Genomic DNA, 17,933 nt, shown 5'->3' with positions numbered 1-17,933 from the left:
GTTTGCCTACCACCCTTGGTGTTCCTTGGCTTATGTAGACACATCACTCCACTTACACGACTCTCTTCTCCCTATGTGTCTTTATATCCTCTTCCCTCTGAGCCTGTCTCATACATAAATTTTCTTTCTTTTTTTAAAAAATAAGGACATCAGACATGTTGGATTAGGGCTAGTCCTAATGACCCGGTTTTAAATTGATTGCCTCTATAAAGATTCTATTTACAAATAAGGTCACATTTTGAGGTACTAGGGGCTAAGACTACAACATATCTTTTTTGGGGGGGGGCACACTTCAACCCTTCACAATGGGCATTCTTTTGAATCTACTTTATTCTTTTTCTTTTTTCTTTTTGTTTATCAGTTTATTATAAAAAAAGGCATGGAAATTATTTATATGATGAGAGATTTCGGTACTTCAAAGGAATGGGCTGCATCACATGATGCTATTTCAATAGTGACTTATTTCAGTCTACATACTTTCCAAGCATGTCACCCTCTCTAAATAAGAAATAATCCTTGTCATCTAGAACTACTTTGGTTCCTCCATATTCTGGAAGAAGAACTTTTCTCCAACTTTCACACTGACTGGTTGAATCTCTCCACCCTTTCCTTTGGAGCTCTATCCAACAGCTACTTCGGTTGCTTACCACACTTTTCCTTGAGATTTTTCTGGAAGCATAATGCCTCCTTTGGTTACAGTTTCTGCAACACACCTTTCAACCAATACACGGTCAAAGAGGGGCAGAAACCTTCTAAATGTTCGTCCTGCCATGACTCCAGCTGCCACCATTTGTACCCTGCTATTGCGCCGTGGCTGCAAGGAGAGACCAGCTGTTGGGCCCCCTGAATCTAATTTATTTCTTAATTGTTACTTAATATTCCAGAGTTTTATTGTGGTATAATTTACCATTTCCCAAATGATGAGTGTGAGGTCATTTGAAATTTTCTGATGTGCCAAACTGTAATAAAAATTCTTATATCATAGCCCATATATTTTTGTATACTTACTTTTACATTTCTTATTTTAGAATGAATTCCTAGGTGTAAAATTTCTGGATCAAAGGATATGTACATCTTAAATGTTGATAGATACTGGAAAATTGCTATATATAGAATTAAATTCATGTTTACACCCACCAACAGTGTACAGCAGTGCCTCCCATCCCCACACATATTTCCATTATTACTGAGCATCATCAATCCTTTATAATTCTGCCAATCTGATGGGTAAAAACAAAATTGTATCTTGTCTCATGGCTATGCCCCTGATCTCTGGTGAAACCTAGTATGACATGCTTATAATCCATTTGATTTTTTAATTTAGCGAACTGATTTTTTAATAGTTTGCCTGTTATCCCATGGAGTTATTTCTTCATCCAATAAATATTTATAAAATACCCATAATGTGCCAGTCAGAGGGCTTCCCTATTGTTGATAATTTTTTTATTGGTTTACAATTTTTAACTCATATCTTCATAATGAGGAAATTAGTCTAATTGCTATAATAGTCTTAAATTCTCTTCCTAGACTTTTGTTTTTTATTTTGTTTGTGGCATCTTCTGCCCTGTGCAAACTACAAAAATTTAGGTAAATTACTCCTCTCTATATTTTTCTTATTTATTTTGAATATCTGTTTAGAAATGTTGTATAATCTGTTGTATAATCTTTCCAAGATTACAAAAAGTACTCTGATATTTTTTCTATTACTTTGTAATTTTGGTAGGTTTTATTTGCATTTTAATTTTAATCCATATAGAATTTGTATGTGTTTGATGTACACTTATCTTTTTTTCAAAATGGTCTCCTGATACTTAAATACCACTTACAAATTATTCTGTCCTTTCTCCTGCTAGTTAGCAATGGAGAAATGAGCTAATATTTGGTTGTATACTTTCTGCTTTAACCTTGGTTCCCTGAACACAGAACCTAAGACAAAAACTTGTGTGCACTTGGAAATGGAATCCCAGGATTACAGCAGCTCATAAGTGGGAATTGAGACATGGCAGGAGGGTAAGTCAATACATCAACGTGCTTTCAAATCAGCTACCCCATGGGCAAGTGTTGTCTACTTCCCCGGATCTCTGAAGAAACTTTACTACATATTATGGTACTACATTAATGTTACTAAATACACTAGGAATGTAGGGAATAAGCACTTCCCCCTTGACCACTATTTCTCGTTGGTTGAGCATCGCTCCATGAACATTAACTGCCCTACAATTTCAGGCTGGGCATGTATGAGTGCAAAACACATTCTCACCTACATTCCACATGATGGCCCACAGCAGAAAATGTGTCTGGTGGGAACCAGGATAAATGCTATCTGATTTCACATGTATGAAGCCAGTCAAATCTTGTAATGTGTACAACTGGTTTTTGCAGAAAGCTATTGAACAGCACTGCCTAATAGCACTTTCTGCAATGATAGAAATGCTCTATACCTTCACTGTCCAACGTGGTAGCCACTAGACACATATGGTTATTGACTCTTAAAATGCGACTAGTGAAACTGAAGAACATCATGGGTCTGGGATAATAGGCAGATGAAGAAGACTTTGAAATGATGTGTAAATGGAGCATAAGTAGAACATTTATGATGTAACAGGCAACATAAAATTTAGTATTTTCTTTTTTTAAGCCTCACTTGACAACATGCTTATTGATTTATTGATTTATTTTTAGAGAGAGAAAGGGGAAGGGAGGGGGAGACAGAGGGAGAGAAACATCGATCCATTGCCTCTCGTGCATGTCCCAATGACAACTGAACCTGCAACCTGAGCATGCGCCCTGACCAAGAATCATACCTATGACCTTTCAGTTTACAGGACAGTACTCCAACCAACTGAGCCACACCAGCCAGAGCAAATTTAGCATTTTCTATGACATGCTAAGATTGTCATGCTTAACCTTCACAAAAACACTGTCATAGATATTATTATTCTTGTTTTATAAATGAGGTGACTAAAGCTTAGAAAATGTAAATAACCTTCTCTGTTGGCACAGCTAATAATTAGGGAGGGCTAGGATTCAAAACCAGGCAATATAATTCCAGATGGTGTACTTCAAATCATTATTTTTTGAGGTCCTCTTTGCTCCAAATTCTCATATATACATGGCTTTGTATCTGGATTTTTAATTGCCTATTATGCCCAGAACCACATTGTTGAAATACTGCAGCTCTAGAGTATGTTTTGATTTCTGCTAGTTTTTTAGTACTCTAACATGAAGCCTTTTAAAATATTTTGGCCATAACTACCTTTCCCAAGTAGGCCAGAAGTCATTAGAAAGGCAGAGGTCGATTAAGATGCTTTGGGTTTCAAGTGATAGAAAACTCTACTGAAAATAAATGCTCATTATCCCATATATTAAATCTATAGGCAGGCATGTCCAGAATTAGTTAATGCAGCTGCTCATAGATGTAAGGTTTCAGATTCACTTCTTTCCACTTTTCCAGATTACTGGCATATGTGCTAAATTTGACTGTCCATGGTCCCTGCATATAGCACTTCCAACATCACCTCCTCACACAGCCAAGACCAGAAGAGGTGGATTTGGGTGAGAAACCTATAGGGTCTTCTGTAATGAAAAAGGGGGCTATGATGCAATTCAGAGACTATAAAAGTGTAATATTTCAGAAAACTAAAAATATTCCAAGTTTGTTTTTTATTTTAATATGATCTCTAAGTTGAAACCAAAGTAGGGGGAGGAGAGTAAAGGGGTTAGTTCAGGAAATCAAAGTAATTCAATACAAAATCTTGATTCTTCTATGGGTAAAAGAAAATCATGTCTGAGTTTAAAAATGCACTGTCATTATATGTTTCTTAGAAGAATTCAATTTTGACATAGCATCTTACTAATGCAAAGTAAAGTTGACTTTCAACCCACTGAGCGTGGCTCTCAATGTGGACTTAACCCACAGTATCCTTAATTTTAGAATTGGGAAAATGTGGAAAATCATGTGATACCGATTATTCAAGTTACAAGTAAAGAAACTCAAGCCCACTGGAAGTCAGGGTAAGGAGTCCCAGTTCTCTAGCCGCTCCTCCTGAAGGTTTCTCCAAATGGAAGGCCAGTGAGTGATCTCTAATCACTGACAATTATATTTTTTTCTGCAGTAAGAAACCCTTGAAATTCTTCTGATGCACTTCTAAAATGGGCACATGCTAGCAGAACCTTCAGAACTGTAGACTTGCTGTTGTTCAGAGGATCTGGATACTTTCAAAATAATTGAGATTACGTTTAACTCTTACAGACATTTTAAAAGATTATTGGGGCATTTGATGGGCATTCTAAGCTTAAAACCCAAAGACAAGTGTAAAGTTTAGTGTGTATTTTGTAATTTAAAAGGTAATGTGTATTGATTGCAAAAAACTGGTAAACCCCTTAACAAGAAGAAAACCTCAAAGGAAACAAAAATTATTCAGTATCCACCACCCATAATCACTGTTAACATCACAACTTATGTCTTTGCATACATTTGTATTACCTATTAATAAATCAATTTTAAAATAAAAAGTTATATTTTATCTTTTTAAACCTCCTTTTATAAAAATATACATCAGAATCATTTTCCAATATCATTAAACAGTATAAAGTTTGATGTTTTCAATGCAAAGAATAATAGCATATAAATAAACCACACTTGACCTAATTAAATCTCTATGGTTCAACATGTAGGTTTATTACTAATATTTTAATAATTTAGAAACATATCATTATGCATTTTCGAAGGTAAAAATATGCAGTCAAAATGTATGTACCTTGTTGAGGTTGTTTAAAACATTTTGCCTAACTGCCCTCCAGAAAGCTGATACCAATTTCCATAGCCCCTGGCTGAGTATAAGTTTCCCTATCTCCCTGCTCCCTTACCCACACTAGGGGTTATCGTTCATTGTAATCTCAGCCAAGGGCAGCCTTTGTGAAAGCCAAGCTTACTTTGTAAATGTGTTTTATTTGTACCCCTCTGCAGCTCCCAGGAATTCCTGTCTTGGCCGAGGCCACGTGAGGGGTTTCTGGCTTCACTGGGCTGCACTGACTGATTCAGCAAACAGTTTTGCCGAAAGGACAAAGCTAAGGGATGTGTTCACTCGAGGGACCCGCTAGCAGTGGGCCATGAAGAGGGTTTAAGAGGGATTCTGCAGCTTCTCCAAAAGCTCCCAGGACATTCTGGAGAGAGGAGATCCCTTTTTTAATTGCTTTCACCTTCCTCTGCTGAAGGTTATTTCCCTCCTGGCCTCAGATTTCCCTAGGTGGGGGCTCTTTTGTTTTTCTGTTTGCACTCTTTCTAGTGGGCACACAAAGGTTACTGGGTGAGTTTAACACAATGGCAAGAGAATCTATTCCAGGCTGTTTCGGATAAGTTTGATATAGTAGGATGTTTTATTCGCTGTTAAATCAGTGCAAACAACGGGGTGCTTTATGCCTTTCCACACAAGCTTTAATAACCCAACCCAGTCATAATGAATTCTGGGGCAGAATTAATGTAAAAGAGTAATGGTGATTAGGTAATTATCAAGTACAGAGAGTATTTAACCTTCCCAGTGACAGGACTGCCTAAGACTACCTGATATCATGCACGCTCCCTGGGAATAATAATAATTTAAAATTATCCAATCTCTATTATTAATAAAGAAATAAAGATCCAGGAGCAGCGTCAATCAAGTGGAGTTTTTTCCCCATTTAATGTTTGCCAATGTGCTGCTTCTCTCTAGTGTCTTTGAATGTGTCGGCCTCTTTGATTTTTATTTCAGGCTGGCCAGACTTAAGCTGTTGCAAGTCTCCAAGAATATCTCAACAAGCTGAGACACATCGCCCTCTAAAATTATCCATCCTGAGTGAAATGCCAGGGAGTAACCTTTGGCCTCTGCCTTTTTTAATTGCAACTCAAGCCATTTTTAAGCCACGGGCTGTGACAGCCCCATGTTCTGCTCTCCTTCACCCACCCTCCTCTCCCCCTACCCCTCCTGGGAGGTCTACTTAAAGGGGATGTGTGTGGCACCCTTATGTACTGCATTATGTCCCAGTAAAAAAAAAAAAAAAAGGATGTGCCTCCTCCTTGACATATTGTTTAATTCCACAACAAAGGCAGCTATGCATAGATGAGTTTTACCAACACATACATGCTTCAGTGCCTGTGTGCACCCATGAATACATACACACACACATATGTTCCATGAGGACAGAGCAATTCATTATGCTAAGTGACAAAGCATGTACTGCAGCAAAATTCATAGTAGAATAACTAGAAGGGATTTTTAAAGGTCATTTTCTCCAAACCCTTTACAGAAGGTAACCCTGACACATTGAGAAAAGAAGTAACTTTTCCAGGGTCTTACAACTAATTAAAAAGAGGACAGTAAGTAAAATACAGTTTCCTGACTCCTGATCCCATAACTTTTTTTCCTAAATGCAATAATGTACAAAACCAGGCTATTTAAGTAATACAGGGAATCTACTAACCAAGTATTTGTTTCTACGATGCTGCCACCTCCTCCTAGAATGCCCAACCAGCTTCGTTCTTTAACTGGTGGACTCCTTACAATGCAGATCAAGGAACACCTACTCCAGGAGGCCTTACCTGATATACTCAAGGTTAAATTAAGTCCCCTTCTGTGAGCTCTCATAGCATTCTTGTTGAATCTTAAATTAGCATTTCTCACACTGATTAGCCAGCATTGGTTTTCTGGTCTTTTTTTCTCTCTCTGATTGTAAGCTAAGGAGGATGCATCTTGTTCCCTTTTGTTTCCCCAGCCCCTAGCCCAGTGCACAGTATCCAATCAGATATCATCAAATTATGCAAAGTCTCATTGATCCAGGAAGCATGACAAGGGCAAGGGGACATATTTGCAAAGGAGTTCAAGCCAGGTAATTCATCAGCAATCTGGAAAAACAGTGAAGGGAAGTCATCACCAAAAGTTGTTCCTGAAAGGTGAGCACAGCACAGCCTCTGACAGCCTTACTCCTTCAAGAAGCAGAAATGCTCATTGGGGTGAAGTACATTCTAGGGGAGAAGAAAGTGACTCTACTTGTACGGAAAAGCAGAGAGAGGAGGCAGGAGGCAGCAGGAGAACATAGATGCCAATTACAACCTAGAATGGATAGCAGTCTTGATGTCTACTTGGGGTCTACAGCTTGTTTCTCTGAAAATGACAATTTTGTGGGGGGTAGGGGGGGCAGGGGTCTAAATTTATGCCTATTGAATCAACTGACCATTTGTTTACTGCAAATCCAGGTTCCATGCGGCTGGATTGAGGATGTAGGTGGGGAGGGAGTGTGGAAAAATTCTATGACATATCCTCAGTCTCTAACCCAGGGTTGGGCTCTCAGAAAACCCAGACAATTGGTTGGGCTTGATCCATGAGTCCTTCTTTTCCTCATTAGGCTAGCCTCAGGTCTGAGGCACTAATCCTGCATCCTGGAGGTCCTTTTCTCTTTGTAAACATTGTTGAGGCTGTTGGTACCAGGCACTGGGCACTGGATTTTATAGATCAGTGTTTTCCAAAGTCCTGTGATCCTAAGAATCATTGAAGTACTTTTTTTTTTTGGTTAATTACAGATTCCTGGAAAACCATTCTATATCTGCTAACTTAAACTCTAGGGAAGGGGCCTAGGGATTTATATTTTTTTCAAGCTCTCCAAGGAATTCATACCATCAGAGAAGTTTGGGACACACTTGTGGGGATAAATAATAGCAATGATAACAATAATATTAATAATAAAATAAAGAAAGATAATGGCTCCCACCTCCAATGAACACATAGTCAAGTAAAAGAATATTCTTTAAAAGGATTATTCCTGACTCATGGGACACTCACCTAAAGAAAACATGTGAAAACAAGTAGAGTTCCATTTTTAACTCCATGGTACTTATTTGTGTGATTTCTGTGCAAGCATTTCTTGGAGAGACTGACTTGGAAATCTCCAGATGGGCACAGGTAACCAAGGAGAGGACTTCGGACTAGCTACTGAGAATGTTGGCCCAACTGAAAGACCCTTGGCAGAGAAGAGCTCCTCAGGAAACAAAAATGTAAACATTTATATACAGAAAAAGTCTCTTTGGGTTCTGGGAAACATTTGTAGGCAGTTTGGAGAACAAGCAAAAGTAAAAATCAGTCACCCCAGCAGAAGCTTTTGATAGATGAGACACTTAGTACACATTATAGAGACAAAAAAAAATTACACAGCTTCAGCCAGTAATGCAGGACTTGGAGCAGCTGGGCAAATAGTTCTCAGAAATTACTGGACAATCAAAATCCTATTTGGCTGTAAAATGTGCATTGCCGCCATGCTGGCTGCCCAATGTCTTCCCTCCCTTGTCTGTATCAGCAGCTCTGCCTCCTTAGCCACCTTTCTCCTCTCCCTCTAGAGGACACCTCCCCTTTCCACCCACTAGGCTTGGCTACCTTTCAAATGCACTCACCCTACTCCGCAGCTTATTATTATCATCATCACTCCATGAGGCATTAATGCATGTACTGATGGTAGAGATCATTAATGCATGTACTAGTGGTAGAAATAACAATAAAGTTATTTCTACATGGTGCCAGGATAATCAGAGAAATTGTTAGGGGGGAAAAATCAGTGTAAATGACAGTTGGTAGATACAAAGACTAAATGATGGACTGAATTTACTGCTTTTTAACTAGAACATTTTTGTATTGAAAATTATTAAATGCTGAGGATTCTGTGGTCCAGAGTTTTTGTTTCAAATGTGTTTGGTTGCTTGTTTATTTTGTCTTGTTTGGCAGTAAGGTCTATTCTTCCAATGAAATATTATTCAGAGCCTAATGAATGATGTATACAAGTTGAACTGCTCTGGATAGATGAGGAGAAGAGATGAAATTCCTGCTTCTCCCTGCCCTTGGTTTCCTTCAGTGTCCCCTAAGTCACCCCGTAGGTGCCCAAGACTCTTAAAAAAAACTGGTCAATTATCCTCCAAGCCCCTTGTGTTACAATTGAGGAAACTGAGGCCCAGAGATTGGAATTGCCTACCAGAATTCTTGCCAACAGCAGAGAACTGAGAGAAGAACTCAGGTCTTGAATCCCAACCCATTGTCCTTGCCTCTATGTCAAGAAGTCATCCTTAACCAAGGAGCTAGGGCTCCTCCATGGGTTCTCACCATCCCAGGACAGTGAGGTAGGGGGGCAAGGGGAGGAAGCAGATGCTTCTTAGACTAGTCATCCAGTGCCACTGCATCTACTCACTGTTTTCTTCATAGGCACTCATTTCTTTGAAGTTCTGAGCTGGAGTTAGGTAAAAAAAAAAATAATGACTTTACCCCTTCTAAACTAGACAGGTATCCTGAAAGAAAATAAAATGGGGAATTGCAATTTTCATTGCAGTTCACCATCAGTTTCTGTGCACCCCAGACATCCCTATCAAGGGGGTAAGTATTCATACAGGTCCTGGCATTCCTTTCTCCATCCTTCTACTTCCCTCTCAGTTACTGATCCACTCCACATTCCTGTGTTTGTATCTGTCACCATTCCCTCCTCAATCAAATATTTTTAGCTTCTGTCCAAATTCTTTGCCTTGCCATGGAGAGTCTTCTACTCTCTGCCAATAAGGTATTAATACATTAGTTGCCTCTAAGTGCACTCTTTAATGAGGGCCATGGACATTCATTTAGCTGAATTTGATAGTGACAACACATTGACATTGGTAAGGTTAATGATCCAATGCTTTATTTCATTGAACAAGTTGAACAACACTTAGCACATTGATCCACAATGTCCTATAATCTGTCTTTGCTATTACTTTAATGGTACCATGGCATCAATGCCCTTTAAGTAATTGGCACCGTAAAAAGATGGACTTGGCCTTGTCATGTCAGAATAGAGCTATATTGAATTGTGAGAGATTTTTGCCTTTTCTTTATTCTCTCTTTCCTCTCATTTTATGTTTTCCTGATTGAAAAGGTGAGTGGGAGCTCATGGAAGTGAGGAGGGAGAGTGTGGCTGAATAGTGAAGATACACTGAGCATTCAAAGATACCATGACCATTTTCTAAGTTCTCATTTCCTTCCCAGCTTGTCAGGCCCAGGCGACCTTGCACAGGCCTCTGAGCCTTTGTAGATCTCAGTGTCTTCATTTTTTTAAATGGGGATAATTAATGAAATCTACTTGTCCCCACCTGCCTAACAAGTGATGGGTCCTAGTTTAAGACATGGTGCTTTGCCCCTGGTTCAAGGAGTTGACAGAAGAAAAGAGTGGACTGGATCTCACTTGAGCCCTAATTATGAGGACAGGAAAATACTGGTTTGGAGATACTGTGTACCAGATGCTAACTCTGAAGTGACACCTGGGAAAGCTGGAAATAGAATCTAAGATCTAGGTGAGCTCATGGGTCTGCCAGGAGAGGACAAAGAGGTCCTGACCATGTAGGCAGAACACACTAGCCATGATTATAGGTGAAGCTGAACGGGCCGTCATTATTTGGGAGTATGTACTTGAGACCCAGTTCTCTACCATGGCTGAATTCACAGCAGACCTCCTGACCTGAGGGTGATCCATGACTGGGATACTACACAGAGCTCAATGGTCTTTTTGAGCAGAGATGTCCCATTATGTTTGGGAAGGCAGGAATCTATGGAACTGGGCCACTGAGCCCAGTAAGTTTTGAGCCTAAAAGCTCACTAGATTAAAATTACAAGTCTATCAAAACCCTGCCTTAGTCAGGACTGACTAAGAATTTGAGAAAAGATGAAGAAAGGAGCCAGCTCTGAGGTAATGAGTGAGCAGCCCCATGGCACATGAGGGTGAAGGAGGCCCAGGCACTGAACCAGGCTTTACCACGGGCTTGCTGGCTGGCTTGATTAATAAACAGGTTATAAAAGAGCTGAGTTTCATTTCCCTGCCCTGTAAAGGAGGGAGCAATACTACCCCTCAGGGGCATTGTAAATTTGGTTGGTACAACATGTGGGGTGGGGTAGAGGCTGGCTGGAGTGGGGGAGTGGATCAGCAACAGCAAATTTTGTTTGAAAGACATGAAATGAGGCAGAAGAAAGAGACATAAAGTATGTCTAATATTATTTATTTAACAGACCTGCTATGTACCAGACACTAAACTTTGAGTTGAGAAAACAAAGATAGGCCATATGGTGTTTCTGACCCCAAGTTGCCAACAATCTAACAGAGGAGACAGGCTGTGTATTTTGATGTCAACTCTGAAATATTTAGTCCCCAGAAAGGAAACAATTACCAATCTACAGGAAGAAAAACTGTGGAGCCTCTTTCTTTGCATTGTCTTACTCCCCCCAGCACATCTCTAATTCTGCCTGGGACTGGATGGCTGAGTTCCTCTCTGGAGGAAGTTAGGGAGCCACACTTGGCTGCAGATCTAAGCCACGTTTTCTAGTAAATTTTACCAATAAAGTTTATGTTTTTATGTCTGTTTAACAACTGTCTTATTTCTCAATTGATTCAGAATCAATAGAATGAGGAAGTATTATTTATTGGTTTTCACAAAATCCAACATGATACAGATTATTATACTGCAGAAGTATGAACAAAGCATAGAAGTCATATGCATCATGGAAGAGTTTACTCTATACGGGGTATGTGTGGAAAGAGGGTAAGATGGGAAAGATTAAAGAAAGGTGGACAGACTGCTAACAAAAAGGTGATTGGAAAAAGAAGAGAAGCATCCAGACAAAAAGGGACTACATGGCAGAGAATCAAAGGTGAGAAAGAGCATATATAAAGAAGCTTCAGGAAAGGTAAAATGATGTGCATATTTTTAGTGGGCGTGTTAGTATCATTTTGTCAATATTGTACTAAAGGACCCAAAGCTTACAGAATAGCATTTCTCAGATTTCTCCCTGTTGGAGTAAACCAAAGAAATATCCCCATAAGAGGTGGCCCTGTGCAAAGTGGAATGACACTGAAGTATTTTTGCGGGTTCAATAACTCTGAACTACAGGCTTTGGTCCCACCATGCCATTATCAGTGCAAACTTCGTGTAATTCCAGTTTCCCCATGTGGAAAAGGAACAGTGTACAGACTCTCTAAGACTTCCTGCAGCCCTGACGTTGCGCGAACCACTCATCCTTTCACACTGTTTTTTTAAAAAATCAATTCTTTCTTGACATTTTCAACTCTCAACAGAGTTCTCCAACCTCAAGATCTGTATAGATTAATTATCAATAGTTCAGATCTTACTTTGACAACTCTTGGGATTCTATCCCTGTAAAGCATCACTTGGCACTTATTCTATCACTTCTTTATTATCCACACAGGAGGGGATGAACAATTTTGCAGAGAGGAAACAAATATTCAGCTGAGCCAAAGCTTGGTTTTTGAAATCAAATACAATTGTTAAAGCCCTTCTATTTCCCTGAAGAACTCCCTTACTCAATAGTCATAGACCCCTAAAAAAGGTTAATGCCAAGATTGTCTCTATCCTGCAATTAGGACAAGTATGGAAATGTTTACTACTCCAGGGCAGAATTTCTGAACCTTGGCACAACTGACATTTGGGGCTGGATAATCTTTGTTTGTGGGCCGGGGGTGCTGTCCTGTGCATTGTAAGATGCTTAGCAGCATCACCTGTCTTTACCCACTGGATGCCGGTAGCACTCCCTCCCCAGGTGTGACAACCCTATATGTCTCCAGGTGTTGCCTAATGTGCCCTGGAGCCAAAATTATTGTCTTTGAGAACCGCTGCTCTAGGAGACTACATTCCCTCTATCTAAAGGGAGTGGACCAATTATATATTCATGTGCAGGTCCTCAGAAGCTAAAGAATGTACTTCTCTTTGATACTGTTTATTCCTTTGTTCATTTAACTAATGGAATTCTTACTGGACATTTGCTATACTTCTTGGTTATTTAAATTCTCATTTCTGGATTCCTAGCCTTATCTATTTTAAGCCTGACAATGCTGGCTTTCTCCTTTGTATCCTCTGCTATTTTACACAACACGGCCACAGTAGCCACTGCTGTTGTTCATCATGTTAAGGCTCATTTATTTCCAGCTCTGTGAATGACAGCTCATAGTCATTTCCACACCTGTCACTCACCCCCTGGAAATACTATGCAACAGTGAAAACACTAAGGACCTGAAGGTGAGGCCTTGGATTCTAGTTCCGGTTCTGCCACTTACCACATATATGAGCTTAGAAAAGCATGAGCAGCCCCGAGTGTCACATCCTGGTCTGTAAAATGGGAATGATAATGGCACATTCCTGTCTACCAAGCCCAGCTGTTTTAAGGGAAAAATAAGAGAATGGCAGAGGCAGTGATCTGAAAACTATGAAACACTGTGCAAGAAAGATTGTTATCATCATGATCATTATCTGGAAAACAAGAGCGTATCAGCACAAACTGCTTATCAAGCAGAGAGAAAGCCAGCTGAGGGAGCGAAACAATAACCACCTAGATTGGGGGTATGATCAGGAAGCAGAGGAGAATGGCACAGTCTCTTTGCTGATTTGGGCACAACCGCACTCACTGGCTCCAGGAGTGTGAGCATAAAGGTAAGAAGCCCCAGTGTGGCTGAGAGAAAGGCCTCTCAGAACAGGGCTGCTTGATGGGGCCCAGGGTGTTAGCTTCCAAGTTCAGTTCCTTCCTGCAGAGGACAAATCTGGAAGTTCTGATAACATATATTAGGTACTTACCATGTTCCAGGCATGCTGGGAGTGTTCCTGAGCATGATTTCAAAGCACTGCATCTAGAAAGGAAGGGACTGTCTGTGCTCTCCTCACAGACCAAGTGACCCCATCTACACTAGAGGTCCTGTCTATACCACCCTAATAGTCCAATGGAACATTATATATTCTACAGGGAAAAAAATGATATGCTTCAGAAACACTAGAACATGACATAGCACAGCCCATGAAAGCACTTAAGTACATTGTGAAGCATGTGTTGTAATTCTGTTTTTTATGTTATGATGATGATGGTGATAATATCAAATATTTGTGCAATGTTGCACCAGGTACTAACCTAGACACTTTAACATTTGTTAATTAATAAACACAAACCAAAAGTAAAGATTGATATGAGCACCATCACACGGAGAGGACTGTAACCCTTTCTCTACCTTCTAACTGTGTCCCTTGTTCTGTGCCTCTGGATTATCAGTGAAAGGAGGAAAAGGTATGTCCAAACGAGCAACTGTCCAGTCAGTACCCATCAGAGCACTACCAGCAATGGTGAAAGTGGCTATATCACATTCAATGGACAAGCACGAGGACAAGCAGGGGTGGCCAAGGCTGGAGGGAATACTAGGCAGCAACGAAACCAGTGAGCAGTAACCACAAGAGGAAAGACCAGGGTAACTCTTACCTTGTCAGCATATCTGAAGTTAGAAACTCCCCAGAAAGCTGGAGAAGATATCAACTTACAACATACCACTGAGATTTCCCCTTTCCCACTCAAGTAGAGATTTTCAGGGACTAAATCTTGCCATAATTCTTTGAGTAGAGAGAGAAAAACAACTGTTGTTTTCTTGTGTGGAAAGGTGCATGACCTACTAATAGGACCTTCAGGGTCTTGTAAAGAGACAATTTCTTTGTCACTGAAGGAAAATGTTCTGCATCCTGACAAGAGCAGCATGGTGTTCAAGTGGCATTTACTCTACACTACTAGCAACTGCTGACTAAAAAGACCATGGTACCCAGAAACCTCAGATTTCATAGAGAAGTGGTGAACACAGTCATTTTGTGTACCTGGAAGTTGTGATTTTTTATTTTGCTTGAGGTCAAGCCCTTCTTTCCAAGCCAGCAAGCATTTCATTTTCACTGAGGTGAAGTAGGAAAGGGAGGCAGCCCTCACAGCCCTCAGTGATGGACTGTCAATTAGCTGTGGTTTAGGCCTAAGAGGATGGCCCCATTCATTGTGAGACCATTGACTGTGAGATCATTTACCTCCTTGACTCAACCATCAGTCTTGGATCCAAGGAAATATCTTTGGCAATGAAAAAATTCCTTTTCAACCAAATACCTTGCCTCTTATATTTAAAACCACCCAAAATTTTATTTTTGTGTGTACATGTATATTCCCCAGTTTATCACTTTACATATCATTCCATTTAATCCTTAAAACAAACGTGAGAAGACAGGCATTATTGGTAGTATCCCTATTTTAGGATTGATAAAATGAGGCTGCTTGTAGCATTTCCAAGGCCAGGAAGCAGCCAAATAGAATCTCACTTTGAATGACCTTCAGAGTTCTCAGACTCTGAAGACCTTGACCTTCACACTTTGCCGCAGTGCATTTGTTTCCTGACTAGGGATTAGGAACTTCTCTGATGGCCTATTCTGCCTCATCTGCTGACAACATGACCCTTTCCACAGCAGTGTGTGAGTTTGGCAGTGTCTACACTCCCATAACCCGCACCTCTTAACGTCTGCTTCTTCTGTACTTCACAGCAAGTCATCAGGAAGGTGCTGTGGCTTCTGGTGCACTTTCTAGAGACACAACAAGCACCACCCAGGAGCCCCAGACAGGGGACAGTAGTGGCTCAAACCCTCCTGCTGGTGAAAATGGGGTCTGTTCTTTTCTTACCTTCTCTGTTCCTTCTAAATTACTGTTGATTATGCAGCATCTGCCTCCTTCTGAGATGCATATGCTTCTCCCCCTAAATCTGAATGTTCATTGAGTAGCCCACACACACAGCTGCATACAAATACACAGATGAAAGCTGTCAGTGAGCCCCCTGGAAATCACATCTACAAACTCAGCTAGTGCATCTCTGGAAGTGGCACATAGCAGGACAGGGAAATGTGGAAATTACCAGACCTGCCCAAGTCATGTGCTGGCTCAGAAGCTCTCCATTGCTCTAGGCCCAGGCAGCAGGCAAGGCAGTCAGCAGGGCGAGCCTTTCCTTTCTTCCATTGGTTGGGCCTTCAGCATTCTTCACAGTGGAAGGAAAAGGGAACTTGGGGTTTCAGGAGGAGCACACAAAACTCAAAGAGGGAGTATCAGTTGATGTTCTCTTCTCAGTAAACCTCCAAGTCAGCTTATCTGCAAGTCCCACTTACATCAATCCCATTCTGCCTCTTAATAAATCACTTGTGCTCTCACATTAGCCCCTCACCCTCCTAGGCTACGAGGTCTGGACATAGGTTCTTTCTCATACATATCTGCCATGAGTCTTACATAGGCTATGTTGAAAAACAATATTGGTAATTAATTTGAGTTACAGGATTTGACTTATGTTGATAGCCGTAAGAAAATTCCAATAAATAAGTAAATAAGAAATTATTGTTAAAGCCAGAACACCAGGAGGGCCTAATGTGAGCAAAACACAACCTGTGATGGACTGAAGAAACCAGCCTTTCTTGGAGAACATAGAGAGAGGTCACTGCTGACCTCCTTCCTCTAACAAATGTCTTTTAGGAGTGGCCTGGGCAAACCTGAGAGCTACAGCTGGGTCCCAGGGGCCCATGTAGGCCAGGATAGGAGATTGCTCCTGCTCATAATTTCAGTGTATGGAGCCAAAGGGCGATTAGAGAAAACAGACTCACTGCAAGCCAGGGCTGTAAGTGCATTATCTTTGTTTTTATAGCTTTATTAAGGTATAATTGACATCCAATAAACTGCACATACTTAAACTACATAATTTGATAAGCTTTGACATATGTACAGACCAATAAAATTATCACCCAATCAAGATCATGAATATACCCCTCACCTGCCAAAATGTCCTGTGTCCTCCCTTCTGCCTCTCCCCATGCCACACCCTCCTCTCCAGGCAACCACAAACCTGCTTTCTGTTGTTACAGATTTGTTTGCATTTTCTAACATTTTTACATAAATGAAATCATATGGTTTATACTCAATAGCTCATTCCAAAATATTGCTGAGTATTATATACCAAATTGGTTTACCCATCCACCTGTTGATGGGCATTTGGATTGTTTCCAGTTTTGCACTATTACAAATAAAACTGCTACGATTATTTATGTACAAGACTTGGTATGAACATGTGTTTTCGTTTCTGTTGAGTAAATACCTAGGAGTGGAATAGCTCAATCAGGTGGTAGATGTATGTGGAACATTTAAGAAACTGCTGTGCAATTTGCAAAGTGTTTGTACCATGTTACGTTTGCACCAGCAGTGTATGGGAGTTCCAGTCCAACACATCCTTGCCAAGACTCAGTCAATCATTTTAATTCTAGCTATTCTAACAGGTAGTGCCATAATTGTGGCTTTTATTTGCATTTTTCTAATGACTAATGATGTCGAGTCTATTTTCATATGATTATTTGCCATCTGTGTATCTTTTACGGTAAGTGTTCAAATCTTTTGCACATTTTTAAATTAGGTTTTTTTCTTATTGATATGATTTCACATACATTTCAATGAGGCCTAAAAGCTTGTATATAGAAGTAACTACCCACACCATCAACTAATACAACATTTCCATCACTTTATAAAGGCCTGTGTGCTTTTTGAGGGCCCATCCTTCTCCCTCAACTTCGACTCTTTTTTAAATGACAGCTTTATCGACATGTAATTTATGTATCAAACAATTCACCCACTTAAAGTATACAGTCAGTGGTTTTTAGATGTCACGAATTTTGAAATCATCATCATAATCAACACTACAGCAGTTTTATCGCCTCAAAAGAAACCTCATACCCATTAGTCATTCCCAGTTCCCCATCTTCCTCCCTCTACTCCCTATCCCCAACTGCGAATCTACTTTCCATCTCTATAGATTTACCTGTTCTGGACATTTCATAGCAACTAAATCATACAACTAAGTAGACTTCTGTGTCTGGTTTCTCCCATGTAGCATACTGTTTTCAAGGTTCATTCATATTGTCACATATATCAGTAGTTTATTTCATTCTATTGCCAAATAATATTCTACTGTATGGATAGACCACATTTTGTTTGTTCATTTATCTGTTGATGGGTACTTAGAATTTTATGTTTGGTTAATTATGAATAATGCTTCTATGTATATTTGTGTATAAATTTTTG

General features: G+C 40.0%; 1 pseudogene; it reads right to left on the bottom strand.

Annotated features, from left to right (window-relative positions):
* Positions 1–444: 444 nt before the first annotated feature.
* On the bottom strand, positions 445–829 carry LOC114512041 (annotated as a pseudogene).
* Positions 830–17,933: the final 17,104 nt, after the last annotated feature.

The sequence above is a fragment of the Phyllostomus discolor genome, chromosome 14 (genome assembly GCF_004126475.2).
Source record: "Phyllostomus discolor isolate MPI-MPIP mPhyDis1 chromosome 14, mPhyDis1.pri.v3, whole genome shotgun sequence".
NCBI lineage: Eukaryota > Metazoa > Chordata > Mammalia > Chiroptera > Phyllostomidae > Phyllostomus > Phyllostomus discolor.
This window is presented reverse-complemented; position numbering and strand designations above follow the sequence as displayed.